The 14,641-nt window shown below is 46.4% G+C and overlaps 1 protein-coding gene and 1 long non-coding RNA gene across 5 annotated transcripts in view; one reads left to right on the top strand and one right to left on the bottom strand.

Moving 5' to 3' along the window:
* Positions 1-3,417: 3,417 nt before the first annotated feature.
* Positions 3,418-14,641, top strand: part of FAM169A (family with sequence similarity 169 member A) — a 57,776-nt gene continuing 46,552 nt past the window's right edge. For 2 of the 4 annotated variants that reach the window (XM_084802717.1, XM_084802716.1), the window contains exon 1: positions 7,200-7,408. The gene's annotated coding sequence lies outside the window, so the exon portion shown is untranslated. Of the gene's footprint in view, positions 3,498-7,199; positions 7,409-7,580; positions 7,701-14,641 lie in introns of those variants that run through there. The other 2 variants (XM_084802718.1, XM_084802715.1) reach the window with 2 other exon arrangements.
* Positions 6,564-7,419, bottom strand: LOC311609552. Its single transcript, XR_014783427.1, has 2 exons — positions 7,308-7,419; positions 6,564-7,117 (listed from the first exon to the last, which is right to left on the bottom strand). It is a non-coding gene; the product is annotated as an uncharacterized lncRNA (long non-coding RNA).

The raw sequence follows: 14,641 nt of genomic DNA, 5'->3' as shown, positions 1-14,641 counted from the left end.
CAGGTTGAGAACCACTGGTCTAGCGGTGGCTAGGAATGGCTCCAGAGACAGTTCAAAGTCCATCCTGCTCCCACCGAGGACAAGTGTTCAGACGTCTCACAACCACCAGGTCCACAGAATGGCCGCTGTCGCCAGGCCTTGACAATCATTGCACTTACTTGTACCCCAACACGCACACTCACACCCCGTACATAGTTAAACAAATAAAACGTAAAATAAAGTAGACTCACGTAGGAGATAAATCTCTGGACATTTGAGGTGGGAAGACCCACCCTGTGAGTGGCACCGTTCTGTGGGCTGGGGTCCCAGTCAAAAGAAAAGGAAGTGAGACCCAGTGTTGGCATTCAGACCCGGGACAAATGGCTGAGTGCCTATTTAACCAAAGTGGACCAGGCCTCCAGGTTCTCCCAGCATCCCTCAGTCCCTGCCTATTACAGGGCATACTCCTCCTCCTTTACCCAGAACTTTCCAACCCAGGGCCTGGTTTTCCTTTCCCCCAGAGGCTCTTCACTCTATAATCCAGACATTTCAGTTCCCTTCCCTCCCCCCTCCCCCTCCCCCTCCCCTCCCCTCCTCCTGAGAGATCAGGAGCCCCCAATAAACCTGCCTTTATATACTTTAATTTGGCTTGAATTGGCTCATTTCATTGGTGGAGAGAATGCCTATCACGGAGCACCAGATGGCTTCATCGTGACTAGCCACCACAAACTCTTGCTGTCATGACTGCACCATCACTACGGACTGAGTGAAAATAAATCCTTCCTTCCCTGTGTTGCTTCGGTCAAGCATGGGGTTACAGCCTCGAGGAAAGTAATCATTATGGCCACAGTTAGCTTTTGTGTTCTGGCATTTAATGACCTGGCATGGCGGCAACTTTTCCTGGTACCTGGCTTTCCTCGCCAGGACTTACAGGACAGAGGGCAGGGTGGGGAAGAGAGAGCAGGGGAGAGCTTCGTGAGGTGGCATTTCAGTCGTGTCCAGTCAATGCGCTATAGGAATATCGCGTTCTTTCTCTAGTCAGGAGTTGTAATGACCGGCTTCACCAGGCACTGAGCAGGCCGGTGAGGAGCGGACCCTCATTCTGCCAAAGGCCGTGTCCTGCTTGTCCTAGATTCCTTTCCTGTTGCTGTGATAGAATATCCTGACAAAAGCAAGTTAAGGAGAGGATGGTTTGTTTTGGCTCACGGTTCTGATAAGCATTCTTCCCCCGCCCCCCCCCCCCCCCCCCATAGAATGAGCCAATTCTAGCCACGATTAGAGGTAATACATGCAGGTGTGTTGGGAGCGGGTTCACCGGTCCCAAGGACCAGGGCCAGGGAACAAAACCGGGGGAGATGGAAAAATGGGGCTGGCAGGGGTTGGGGGTTGGGGTGGGGTGGAGTTGTGCATGCGCAGGGAGGGAGGGAGGTAAGAGAGAGATGCCGAGGGGGAGGAGGGTTGAGGGTGAGGGGTGGGGGGCTGGGCGAGGGGAGGGAGAGAGAGAACTCGAGACTGAAGACATGTAGAGAGAGAGAAGGCAAGTAGAATGAGGGGCGGGGTGGGGGTGGAACCAAAATGTCTGAACTTTCCCTCTGGCTGGAAAGTTCCGGGTAGAGGGCAGACTATGCCAGTCACACCCTGAAACAGGTAGGGGATGAGGCTGGGAGAAGCTGGAGGCCAGGTCTGCTTTGGTTAAAAAGGCACCTCAGCTGCTTGTCCCTGGTCTGAAAGATATGGCAGCAGGCAGGAAAGGCATGGTGGTTAATAGGCTGGGTGACCGACTCGTATCCACGCCCAGGAAGCAAAGCATGGATGTTTGTTTGGTTTTGGTTTTGGTTTTGAGACAGGGTCTCTCTGTGTAGCCTTGGCTGTCCTGGATCCGCTTTGTAGACCAGGCTGGCCTCGAACTCACAGTGATCCGCTGGGATTAAAGGTGTGTGCCATCATGCCCGGTTCAAGACCTGTTTCTTGAGTTTACTGATAGTGTCACCACATTTCTCCAGTAAAGTTCTTCCTTCCTTCCTTCCTTCCTTCCTTCCTTCCTTCCTTCCTTCCTTCCTTTCTTTGCTGCCCAGCAGTTTACAGCACCCAATTAGAATGCAAATCACCACATATAGGAGACAAGAAAGAGAAAGTATACTACTTGTTATACTAAAAAGCTCCGTTCCCTTACACAAGAGATGTTCAGCAAAGCCTGCAGTTGGGTACAGCAGACTGTTTCTTGGGGATCTCATCCCTTAAGTTTGAGAGCCTGCAGCACCAAAAGGGAGCCTCTCCCACTAATTTCGGCAAAGTTCTACACACTTCCTGAAGGTTCCACAGCCTTCCAAAACAGTGCCACCAGATAGAGACCAAATGTTCAAAACATTTCAATTCAAACCACAACACCTAATATAGTCACAAAATAAAAGAACGTTGGGCTGGGAGCTGGCTGTCTCCTTGCGCCCCCAGAAAATAGAGCCCGCATTATGATCTTCTATCTCTGAAGTCAGTTTTCCTGGCTTCCATTCCAAACCCAACAATACTCAGATGAATTTCATTCTCATGGTCATAAATGACGGACATGTGTATAAACGGAGAGCTTTGGCATCAGACGTATAAACTGAGGACATGACGGCTCTAAGGAATGGGTGATGGTTTTTCTAATAGATAAGAGGGAGCTCACAGCCAGAGATATCTGGACGAGTCCAGAGCAGGGAAAGTGGGAAATTGCTGGGGGCGGGGGGGGGGGGGGGATAAGAGGGAGTGAGGGCAAAAAGAGACCGAGGGGGAGAGAGAGAGAGAGAGAGAGAGAGAGAGAGAGAGAGAGGGAAACAGAGAGGCAGAGAGAGAGAGACAGACAGAAACAGAGACAGAGAGACAGAAAGAGGGAGAGAGGAAGGGAAACCTGTGAGCTAGAGAGGTTTAGGGTAGGGGGCGGGGTGAGAAGATCCGAGAAGAGCCAGGCAAGAACTCTGTAACAGGTATTTACTCTGCTGAAAGAGCACAGCCTGTGCTTTTGGTATGCTAATAGGCACCACAGTTAGCCATTTGTCTGTCCTGGAGCTTGGTGGCTGTGTAGACCTGGGTGACTCTTTTTTTTTTTTTTTTTTTTAAATTTTCGAGACAGGGTTTCTCTGTGTTCTGGACTCGCTTTGTAGACCAGACTGGTCTCGAGCTCATAGCGATCTGCCTGCCTCTGCCTCCCGAGTGCTGCCATTACAGGCGTGGGCCACTGGGCCCCGCTGCCTTATTTTTATTTTATTTTATTTTTTGTTTTTTTTGAAGCCATACCCAAGAATCTTCTGTTTACATCTCCTAGGCTAAAACGGTTATGTAGCTCTTCCAGCTGCAAGATGGCCCCGGGGAGCAAAACAGTTTTAGTAGGGGGGCGTGGCTATCTCTTGAGCAGTTATTTCCTCTAAATTGAAACGTTCTCTTCACCAGGAAAGAGAGAGGCTCCTAAATCAGGACGCTAAAGCCATTGACTTCCGCGGCTGAGAAGACTTGCAGAAAGTTGTTTCTCACTAGGGCTTACGGTAAGTCGGCAGAAGCGGTGCTTGTTGGGTAGAACTGCCTTCAGTCTGGGCCTGGCTCTCTGGCAATGCAGCTGCCTTCGACCCACGCGTGCTCCGGTAAGGAACCTCAATCAGGGCTTGCTTTACCTTGCAAGCTAGACCAGGGTGGAATGGTTTCTTTGGGCTGGCGTTTGCGCCCTATCTGGGGTCAAGAGATGTTTGTTAAGAGGCTCTCTGGAAGCCACACAGCCTCACACAGAACAAAACAGTGCCCTTCACCGTTCCTCCCCGCCCCCCCCCCCCCCCGCCAACCCCGCCTCCTGCCCCCAAATCCAACAAAGCTGGGAACGAGTGTTGTAGTATGTACTATGGATGTGAATCTGTAGTTAACCTTTCATTAGCAGTATTGACAGTACGCCAAATGATTCCTCTTAAATCCAAACTCAGCTTCGCAGAGGGCTCTTATCCTTAAACTCTCGTTAAACCAAGTCGAATCTGAAGAAACAGGTGTATCTGGGTTTCTCAAACTTGTTACATTTCCTGTTCTTCAGGTTCTTTCATTTATTTATTTATTTATTTCCCAGTGCACAGTTTGAAAGTTAGAATCAGACCCCCCCCCCCCAAAACCACCCAGGCCAGTGTCAGAGTGGTTTGACCCACTCAAAACCAGGCTTTTAATCCCGAGAGCATTCTGTGATGTAAAAGAAGCATTTAGGAAACTTCCGCACTTATGTTACTAGTCAACTAGTTAACAGACTGGCCGTGTTTTAAAGACTTTGTGTTCCTTCAGGCCTCTCACTAACTTCCTCACTATGACTTTACTACAGTAAAACATGCACAACGAATCTCAAGCCACCCTTCTTTCTTGTTTTTGAATAACTTATTAATTTTTATTATAGACACTTGTGAATTGCCATGTGGGTGCTTAGAATTGAACCTGGGTCCTCTGGAAGAATAGTCAGTGTTCTTAACCACTGAGCCATCACTCCAGCCCCTCTAGCCAACTTTTTAACAGCTTAATAGACAATCAAACATGATGATGAATTTTTCCTGAAGAAATGTGTTTCCCCCCCCCCCCATTCATGAAATAAATACAAATAAGACTTTTAATTGTTGAAACCCTCCTCTCCACCCAAAAAAGTTTGGAGAACTATTAGCCCTTAAAAGATGTGAAAAGAAATATGTAGTTTTCAAACATTAATAGATTCTGCACCAGAGGGAATCTTACACTTTCTTTCCTCTTCCTCCTCTTCCTCCTCCTCCTCTTCCTCCTCCTTTACTTCTTTTGAGACAGGGTTTCTCTGTGTAGCCCTGGCTGTCCTGGAATAGCTTTGTAAACCAGGCTGGTCTTGAACTCACAGAGCTCTGCCTGCCTCTGCCTCCCCAAGTGTTGGGATCACAGGCATGCGCCACCATACCCCAACTTTACATGCTTTCTTAAGACATTATTTTTATTGAAAAATTTTATGAGTGTTTTGATATTGTATACAAGCCACTTGCATGCCTGGTGGGCTATGGAGGTCAGTTTAACAGGGACCCCAGATCTTAGCACAACTGACTCCATGATGGAAGTAATATTCAGGCCGTAAAACTCAGCACATAGACAGCATCACCTGCCAAAACAAAGACCCATACCATCAAAGTCCGTTCTTCTGGGAAAGGCTTGAAATGTTCTAGCCTTGCTTTTTGGCTTCTGTAGTTCTATTTCCGGCCACCTGTTCTTGTTAACGGAAGTATGTCAACCCAGGATATGGTTTTGTGCTTAAAAGTTCACCCTGAGACAGGCACAGTGGTGGTGCACGCCTTTAACCCCAGCACTCGGGAGGCAGAAGCAGGTGGATCTCTGAGTTCAAGGTCAGCCTGGCCTACAGAGTGAGTTCTAGAACAGTCAAGGTTACATTGAGAAACCCTGTCTGGACCCCTCCCCGCCAAAATCCACCCACTCAAAAAGAAAGAAAAGAAAAGCTCATCCTTGGTGCTACAACGGGAGCCTGTACACCCTGTGTAGTTGCAAGTCAGCTAACTAAGACTTTCTATTGGTTTAAACCATGTCTGAGTAGTCATCTCTGGTGGATACCCCACAACAGTCAGAAGAGGGGTGTTGGATCCTTGGAACTATATGTGACCTACCAAGTGGGTGCTGTGAGTTGAACCCATGTTCCCTGCAGGAGCAGCAAGTGCTCCTAGCTGCTGAGCCAACTCTCTAGCCCTCAGGGAACATTACAAGTTGTCTAACCAAATGTTTCATTTTCTCTTTGCTCCTAAATGAGACATTTGTACAAACAGGAAGATACAAGGTATGCTGCAAACCTCACCCAGATGATGACAGATGCTTAAGTGTGTGTGTGTGTGTGTGTGCTTTTGAACCAAAGGCCAAGATGATTAGCCGTCCAACAATGAGCAAGTTACTCAGCTTTTCCGTGTGCCTCAGTTTCCTCTCATGTAAACTGGGAGTCTTAATAGTATGCACTGGAAAGATGATTATGATAATTAATTTCTACAAAGAATAGCAGTCTCTCCCCAGTGAACCCTGATGGGCTCTATTCTGGCTCACGTTTAAGCAGCAACCATCAAAGCCCAGTCAGTGCTTGGAAGGTCTCCTGAGTTAAGACAGCTTCACACATCCGGACCTGTGGAAGTTAGCACTTTAGGTCTCAGCAGATAGAATGCTTGTCACACGGAAGAGGGCAGGCTTGTCTGTGTTCAGGTGGTCATGGACCCTTTCTTTCTTGGGGCTTAGAGGAGTAGTTCTTTTGAGCAGGCTTTGGGGAGGTAGGTGTTCTAGACACAGCTTCCTATAGGCTGATGAAGTAATTTAAAAGCCAGCCACACTGTGGCCAGGTTTACAGTAAGACCACAGTCTTTACAGCAATGCTTGGATGGAGGGGTGCCAAAGCAGGAAAAACTGTAGTAACTTTACTAAGTGGCAACTGGGATTATCCTGGGGACCCCTGCTTGCAAACAGCTCTAGACAAGATAAGTTTCATTCATCCAGGATGAGCTGTGGCTGGAGCCCAACTATTCAAAAATTCTGGCTTGGTTATTAATTCATTGTTAAATTCCGCTAAAAATAGTAAATGTATGTAATTCAGGATTTCTCATAATAATTTATTACGAATAAACACAACAGATGTGAGGCTGGATTATGTGCAACTTGAAGGTAGAAAAAGCCCTTTTATAAAAATAAGTGGGAGTTAAATAGATCTATATGAAAAAGCATCCTTTGCAGTATCAATTAGTGAATCCTTAAGACTTCACTGTTGCGATTGGTAAATACTTCCCAGGAACAGGGATGAATTTATTCCTCAGAGTTTACATAAAAACCAAGTCTTACAAGCAAATACTATTGCCGTGCATCTTTATTAAATGCTACAGCATGTGTTATTTTAAGGAGGAATTATCATCCTTTAAATGCCCGAGAACTTATTTTTCTCCAGTAGGGTGTAATTTAGCAAAAGGGCCTGGATCCCGTAAGGGGCGAGGGGAGGGAAGGGGGAGGGGAAGATGGCGCAGGCTCTCTGGGGTCAGGCTAGTTTGTCACGTAGCAAAGGTCAGCGCAGGGCCGAGATGGGTCCTTATCTCTAGACGTAAAGTCTGGGCTGTTGGGCTTCAGCACGGTCCCTCCTCTCTCCAGCGCGTTCCTGAGGGTCAGGAGGTGGCGGGGGTGGGGTGGGGTGAGTGCAGGCGTCCCCGGGTCTGCTGAGCATCCCTTTCCCCCCTCCCCCCGCCCCCCACCGTAAGGCCGCGCCCACCCGGGCGAAATTTCTAGAGGCCCGCGCCGGGGCCCTAAGCCCGCAGGGCCGCGCGCCGGGGGATGCCGCGCAGGTCCACCTTAAAGGAGCCGGCGAGCCGAGCGCGAGGCCCACGCGGCTTACTCGCTTCTATTCCCGGCTAAGCCAAGGTCACTCTTTAATTCCGCCGGAGCGACGCGGGTGAGCGGCTGCGGGCGGGCGGGCGGCTCCCGGCGGGCGAGCGCGCACCTGCGGGCGGCCGCGGCCCTGAGGCTGGGCGGCTCGCCGCGGCGCACGAGGACGGCCGGCGGGCGGGCGGGGGGATTCGCGGTGGGCGCGCCGCGGCGCCAGTGCGTCACGCCGGCGGAGGGGACGGTGGGCTTGCGGCCGACCCGCGACGGAGCCGCGCGTGCCGGGGTCGGCGGCTGGGCACCGGCGGCGGCTCATTCATTCGCGCTCCGCCCTTTCGGGCCCCCCGCGGCGCGGCTGAGGGGTGAGTGCGGGGCGCGCGGCGGGCAGCGGGCGGCGGGCGAGGCCGATCCCGGGTGGCGGCGACCCCAGGTGCGCAGGGCCTCCATTTTGTGTGAGGGAATGCCGGGGTCGAGGCTGCGGCTCGGGATCCCGAGCCCTTCCATTCCCACGTCCCCACGGGGAGCCCGGGCGGGGTGGCGGGGTGCGGGCTCCCACGATGCTCCGCACAGCGCCTCCCTCGCGGCCCGCTGCCCTGGCTAGGTATTATATGGAGTCTTCGCCCCACTAGAATTCGGGTCATTGCTGTTCTGTCCCAGTGTTCCCAGCCGTCCATCATGCTGATGATCTTGGAGAGGCCTGTGCTGCCGGGGATGGGAGGATGGAGCGAGTCTCGGGGTGGTTTATGGCCCCCGGGGTCAGGATCACATTTTACTACAATTATTGTGCTTGGGAAAGAATGATGAAATGCATGACTCCCTTCTAGAAAATTTACGCGGGCATCCTATGAAAAGTACGTTCTAAGATAACCACCTGATGCAGGTCTCCCCTTTCAAGACCTAAATTAAAACGCCGCGTGAGGATTTCGAAGGGAATTGGGAGAGGAGGGTTACGCAGCTAAAGGGTCGCCCGCCCAAAGGAAGAGTTTTAATATAATTCTCTCAAAACTGTTGATTGCTCATTTCCCAAGATTCGTGAGCGTATAGTGATTTTTGTTTAATTTTGTTTTGTAAATGGGCTTTTTGAATGGATTATACCCTTGGCTTTGGTATTTTACCATTGCATCACAACAGGGCTGAACATCTGGATCGCTGGTTGTTGCATAATACATACATGTGAACTCTGGAGGGAAATCTTCTAATGGCTCTTTGGTGAGCTTTAAAATGTGTGTGTGTGTGTGTGTGTGTGTGTGTGTGTGTGTGTGTGTGTGTTTATAAGCACATCGTAGGACCTATAGGTGATCTGCTCAAACCTTATCTTGCTCTATGGGATATTTAAAAGAAGAATTATTAGTAACTAATATGGAATAGACTTGGATCATCTGTTTATTTACTTAATTTTTAATCGTCGCTCCTTTAGAATAGAGGGTGTGGTAGAAGTTACCTGAGAGGAGTTTATTAGTAATAAAACATCAGTACAGATGATGGTAAAACGTGGCACTCAGGCATAGACATCGAGTGGCTGCTGTCACATTGGATTCATCTTTTAATTTATGAAGAGGATCAGTTTGGTGAACCTAGCTATATCCTGTGTGAGTTACCTGCCACACCAATGATCGATCATGAATTAGACATGTACCTGTGTATTTTTTGGTTCCAAGAGATGCATTCCTAGTCCCTTTGATTTTTGAAGAGGAGTCCAGCTAGCTGTAAGTCTTTCCTGTCCTTCAGTAGACTTCATCCAATGGCTGAATACTGTCGAAAAATTCCCTGCTACCCTTGTAAGTTAAACGTTTAAAAATTGACTGCTTGTCTACAAACAAATGGTATCACATTATGTACCGTCCGTGGCAGAAATCCATGCTTTCTATTAATGAGGCTTGTTTCGACAGGCAGAAGTACAGAGGGCAAAGTCCCTCGGAGATTGAAGTAAGCAAAGACTGTAAGCCAAGGGATTACAGGTGACCAGTTTGAACCTATTAGATTGTCCCTTCTAGCAACTTAAACGTGAAATCAAACATACGTTTTCCTTTACATTGGTTCTATGCAGGGCAGAGCAGTTGCTAACTTTGGGCCAACTGTGTTTTATTGAGGAGTTTGGAAATGAGTGGGTGTGCTCTTGAAGGTTGCTCTAGATTTTCAGCTGTGTGTTATCAGTGGCTAAGAAATCAAAATGGAGAGCCGGGCGTGTTGGCACACGCCTTTAGTCCCAGCACTCGGGAGGCAGAGGCTGGTGGATGACTGTGAGTTCGAGGCCAGCCTGGTTTACAAAGTGAGTCCAGGACAGCCAAGGCTACACAGAGAGACCCTGTCTCGAAAAACCAAAAAAAAAAAAAAAGAAAAGAAATCAAAATGGAATGTTTCTCCTTAAGCGTTCAAGCTTGTGTGTGTACTGTCAAATCAACTGCCTACAGTTCAGAGTACTTAACCTTTGAAAGGGGTTTACAATGAAAGGGAACCAAGTATTTAGTCAGAGGTTGAAAAGTATCTGTCAAGGACGGTGTAGTAAAGATTGTTGGGTAGGAAAGAGGTTCAGTGAATGTTCCTGTTCCTCTTTGTGTGTGTGTGTGTGTGTGTGTGTGTGTGTGTGTGTGTGTGTGTGTGTGATTATTTTATTCAAGATGGTGATCTGGTCACACACCATTAGGCTCTGCTTTGTTTCTTTAACCCTGAAGTTTTAAATTCTAAGTTTGGTGTGCCTCATTTGTAAAATGGTAGTTTTTTCAATGACAACATCACTCTGGGGTAGAATTCTTTTTTGGTTTTTGTTTTTATATTTTGGTTTTCTGAGACAGGATTTCTCTGTGTAGCCTTGGCTTTTCTGGACTCGCTTTGTAGACCAGGCTGGCCTCGAAGTCACAGAGATCCGCCCACCGCTGCCTCTGAATGCTGGGATTACAGGGGTGTGCCACCACCCCCAGCTAGAGCTGGAATTCATGAAGGGAAAGGTGTGATGATTTGAAGACAGGGAAAAGTTGAAAATTTGCTAAGACATCAAAAATTAATTGTTGTGCCTAACTTCTTCCTTGTGCTTGAATTCGGTTAGAATGCCATTTTGTTTAGTTTTATTCTGCAGCAAAATAATGTTTATGCTGTAGGATATAAAGAAACTAGTCATTTCATTGAGAGAAGTTTGTAGTTTAATAAAGCATTTTGAATTAAAACTTTAAAAGTTCCTTAAAATACAAATATATAATTTGTTTTGTTTTGTTTTGTTTTTTTGAGACAGGGTTTCTCTGTGTAGCCTTGGATGTTCTTGACTCGCTTTGTAGACCATGCTGGCATGGAACTTACAGCGATCCGCCTGCCTCTGCCTCCCGAGTGCTGGGATTAAAGGCGTGAGCCACCACGCCCGGCATAAATTTTTTTTAAAGTGCAAATTAGGAACAAATCAATTTAGAAAATGTTTTTTTACAGAGTGTGACATTGCATGTTATACTTTATTTTTGTAACTTTGGAAGTGTAAAAATAGTTTAATTTGGAAAAATCACTGTATGAAGTGCTTAAAAGGAGTGAGCCAGACTTGTTTTGAGGACAAACATATAAATGTGCTGTAAGCTTAAGCACGGTAATGAGGGGCATACAAGAAAGGTATATTACAAAACGATAGTGGTTGAACTTGGTCTTGAACAATAGATGAGATTTCTCCAAAAGTTTTTTGAGATACAGGGCATGGGGAGACATGTTCCTAGTGTGTGGAAGGACCCCTGAAGATGGATCGTGCAAAGGCAAGAGTTCAGTTGCTGGGAAAAAAAAAATGAGAATTAGGAAAAAGTATTGTTCTGGGGACCTAAGAAGGAGAAAGGTTTTAAGTGGCATATGGTCAGTTCGGTCTGGCCCATAACAGAGCCAAGAGGAGTAAGGATGAAAATAATTGATTGAATTTGGGAGTTTGCAATGTTTTTCGTAGCTAGAATAGTCATAGTATTAATAGATAAAGTCAGAGCCCAGTTTAGGAATTCATCAGAATGCAAAGTCAGTAAGTTTGACTTTTTATTTTTATAACTTACTTAATTTTATTTTAGCGTGAGGGTGTTAGAGCCATTGGTACTGGAATTACAGACAGTTGTGAGCTGCCATGTGGTGGCTGGGAATTGAACCCAGGTCCTTTGGAAGAGCAGACAGTGCTCTTAACCACTGAGCCATCTCTCCAGCCCCAAGTTTGACTTTCTGTTGTATATAAATATATAATATGTCATCCACCAAAGTATATCATCGAGCTGGAGAGGTGGCTGAGAGGTTAAGGGCACTGACTGCTTTTCCAGAGGTCCAGAGTTCAGTTCCCAGCAACCACATGGTGGCTCACAGCCATCTATAACATGATCTGATGCCCTCTTCTGGCCTGCAAGTACACCTGCATAAGTAAATAAATCTTTTAAAAAAGTATATCATCATGTATAGTAATGAACTATACTACATGCCAAATAACACACACTCACACTGCTCCCCCACCCCGACTCCAGAGACAGGGTTCCTCTGTGTAGCCTAGGCTGAGCTGGAGCTCACTCTGTAGACCAGGCTGGCCTCAACTCAGAGACCCACCAGCCTCTGCCTCCCAAGTGTTGGGATTAAAGGTGTGCGCCACCACTGCATGGCTCTAAAACTTTTAGGCATAGATTGGTTCTAGGTATGTCTGAGGGGCGTATGTCTCTTCCAATATGGTTTCACAATTTAGGCAAAGACGCAGACATGTGAGCTTGGACTTTGCTTTGTTCTTGTTGTCCGTTTGCCTGATTTTTGTTTAGGATACTCTTCTCTCTAGGCTTTATCTCCTCAGCGGTGAAAGTGTAGTTGATTAGCTACTTTCCTTTGACAAAACACCTGCCAGAAAGGACTTGAAAGAAGAGGATTTGCTTTGGCTTCCAGTTTCACAGGACACCATTTATCACCATGTGGGAGGTGTAATGGAGCTTCCACGGTGATGGAGCTGGTAATTGCTTCCCTTCTCTTGGCAGATCAGGAGGTAGACACTTTGAGATTGTATGCAGAACCTCTTGTTCTCCAGCTAGGTTCTCCAGCCTCTCAAAACAGTGCCACCTGCTGGGGAACCAGACTTTAAACACATGAGCCTGTGAGGGACATTTCAGGTCCAAGCCATAAAGGTCACACACCTAGCTGTAATAAAAGTAATGACACATAACAGTGCCTATCACAGAATTACCTGCTATGACATACCTAGAGGAGAGTAAAATTATCATTAATGAAATTAGGGTAATTCTGAGTGTCTAGTTCAGTGAACCTTAGTGGTTTTTCCCTCCTTTTTATTATGTCCCAACATGTACCTCCTGTAGAACATTTGATTTCCAATTTATTTTATGTGCATTGGTGTGTGAAGGTGTCAGATCCCCTGAAACTGGAGTTACAGACAGTTGTGAGCTGCCATGTGGGTGCTGGGAATTGAACCCAGGTTCTTTAGAAGAGCAGGCAGTGTTCTTAACTGCTGAGCCATCTTCCTAGCCCCTTTTTATTTTATTTCATTTCTTGGTTTTTCAAGACAGGGTTTCTCTGTGTAGCCTCGGCTGTCCTGGACTCACTTTGTAGATCAGGCTGTCCTAAAATTCACAGCAATCTACCTGCCTCTGCCTCCAGGGTGCTTGGATTGCAGGCGTATGCCACCACACCTGGCTTTACTTTATTTTAAAAATTGTGTTTTATCTATCTTGTGTTAGCTAAAGCTTTTGATTTTCTTTTTTTTTTTTAAATAGATTTATTTATTTATTATGTATAGTATTTTGCCTGCATGTATGCCTGCTCACCAGGAGAGGGCACCAGATCTCATTATAGATGGTTGTGAGCCACCATGTGGTTGCTGGGAATTGAACTCAAGACCTTTGGAAGAGCAGCCAGTGCTCTTAACCTCTGAGCCATCTCTCCAGCCCTCTTTTTTTTTTTTTTTTTAAAGATTTTACTTATTTATTAAAATGTATACAGTACACTGTCTGCATGTACACCTGCAGACCAAAAGGGTACCGGATCACTATAGATGGTTGTGAGCCACCATGTGGTTGCTAGGAATTGAACTTAGGACCTCTGGAAGAGCAGCCGGTGCTCTTAACCTCTGAGCCATCTCTGCAGCAGCCTTTTGATTTTCTTTAGAAGTAAAGTGTAAACACAATGTATTAATAGAGTTCTGACTTAAAAAAAAGAAAGCTTTTCATTTTCACTAGTATGTATATTTATGTGGAGGAAATTTAAGTTTATTTAAATTGAAAATAAGGGAAACATTACCTTCCCTTTGGTGTGCTTCATACTATCATATAGTTCTCAGAGTTTTATTTTTGTCTTTCCTTTGGCAATGGATAATTTAAAGATTATAATGTAATTTTAGTAAATATGCTTTATTTCTCTTAGCGCTACTTTGGAGTGATTTGGTAAGGAAACATTTGGTAGACATTTTGTCAATTTTGAACTTTAATTTTAAAGCATATAGCTTTATTTGTTTTACTTTATTTTGGGGGTGGAGTGGACTTAGTAGCCCAGTGTTATGTAGCAGTTTCCTCCAGGATTGAAACATTCTGTCCTTCAGAGAAACTCATTCTGATAAGAAGCAAGTAACTGCTATGCACGCCTTTAATCCTAGCACTTGGGAGGCAGAGGCAGGTAGAGTGCTATGAGTTCGAGGCCAGCCTGGTCTACAAAGTGAGTCCAGGACAGGACTACACAGAGAAACCCTGTCTTGAAAAACAAACAAACAAACAAAAAAAAACCAAAACAACAACAACAAAAAAGAAGTAACTCAAAATAGCCTCAGGAAGTTCCTGAAATTTCTTGGATTTACCAGTTCCCACTTTCCACAAGCATATACAAACAGAAAAGACTGCTTTCACTCTCAGACAAGCCAAGCTGCAAAGAAAACTGTTGAGGCAAGCCTATCTGCCTGCAAGAAGCAGCCCTGAAGAAGCAGAGACCAGCCAAGCTGCCTGAAAGTAGCCCAGACCAGCTAACTGCCTAGAATAAAAAAACAACTGAGCTCTCTGGAAAAGGTTTACACCAATGGAGTCAGCTGGAAAGGGATTATCCAGCCTGGTGAGCCACCTACAGCTGTGTAGCAGGCTCCAGGCTCCTAGCTTTTATGAGCTGTCACCATGCTGGGCTATACAGTTGTCTGGAGTTATTTATGCTCCTATAACTAATCCAGTAAAACTCACTGGTGCCCCAAGTTGGACCTTGGTAGTATACATACTTTTATCCATAGAGGGCTCCCTATCTGGGGTTAGCGTGTGTGTGTGTGTGTGTGTGTGTGTGTGTGTGTGTGTGTGTGTGTATGTGTGTGTGATGTTATGCTGTGTATATATCACCCAATACC

Source organism: Acomys minous, assembly GCF_964271855.1.
Source record: "Acomys minous genome assembly, chromosome: 11".
Classification (NCBI taxonomy): Eukaryota; Metazoa; Chordata; class Mammalia; order Rodentia; family Muridae; genus Acomys; species Acomys minous.
This window is presented reverse-complemented; position numbering and strand designations above follow the sequence as displayed.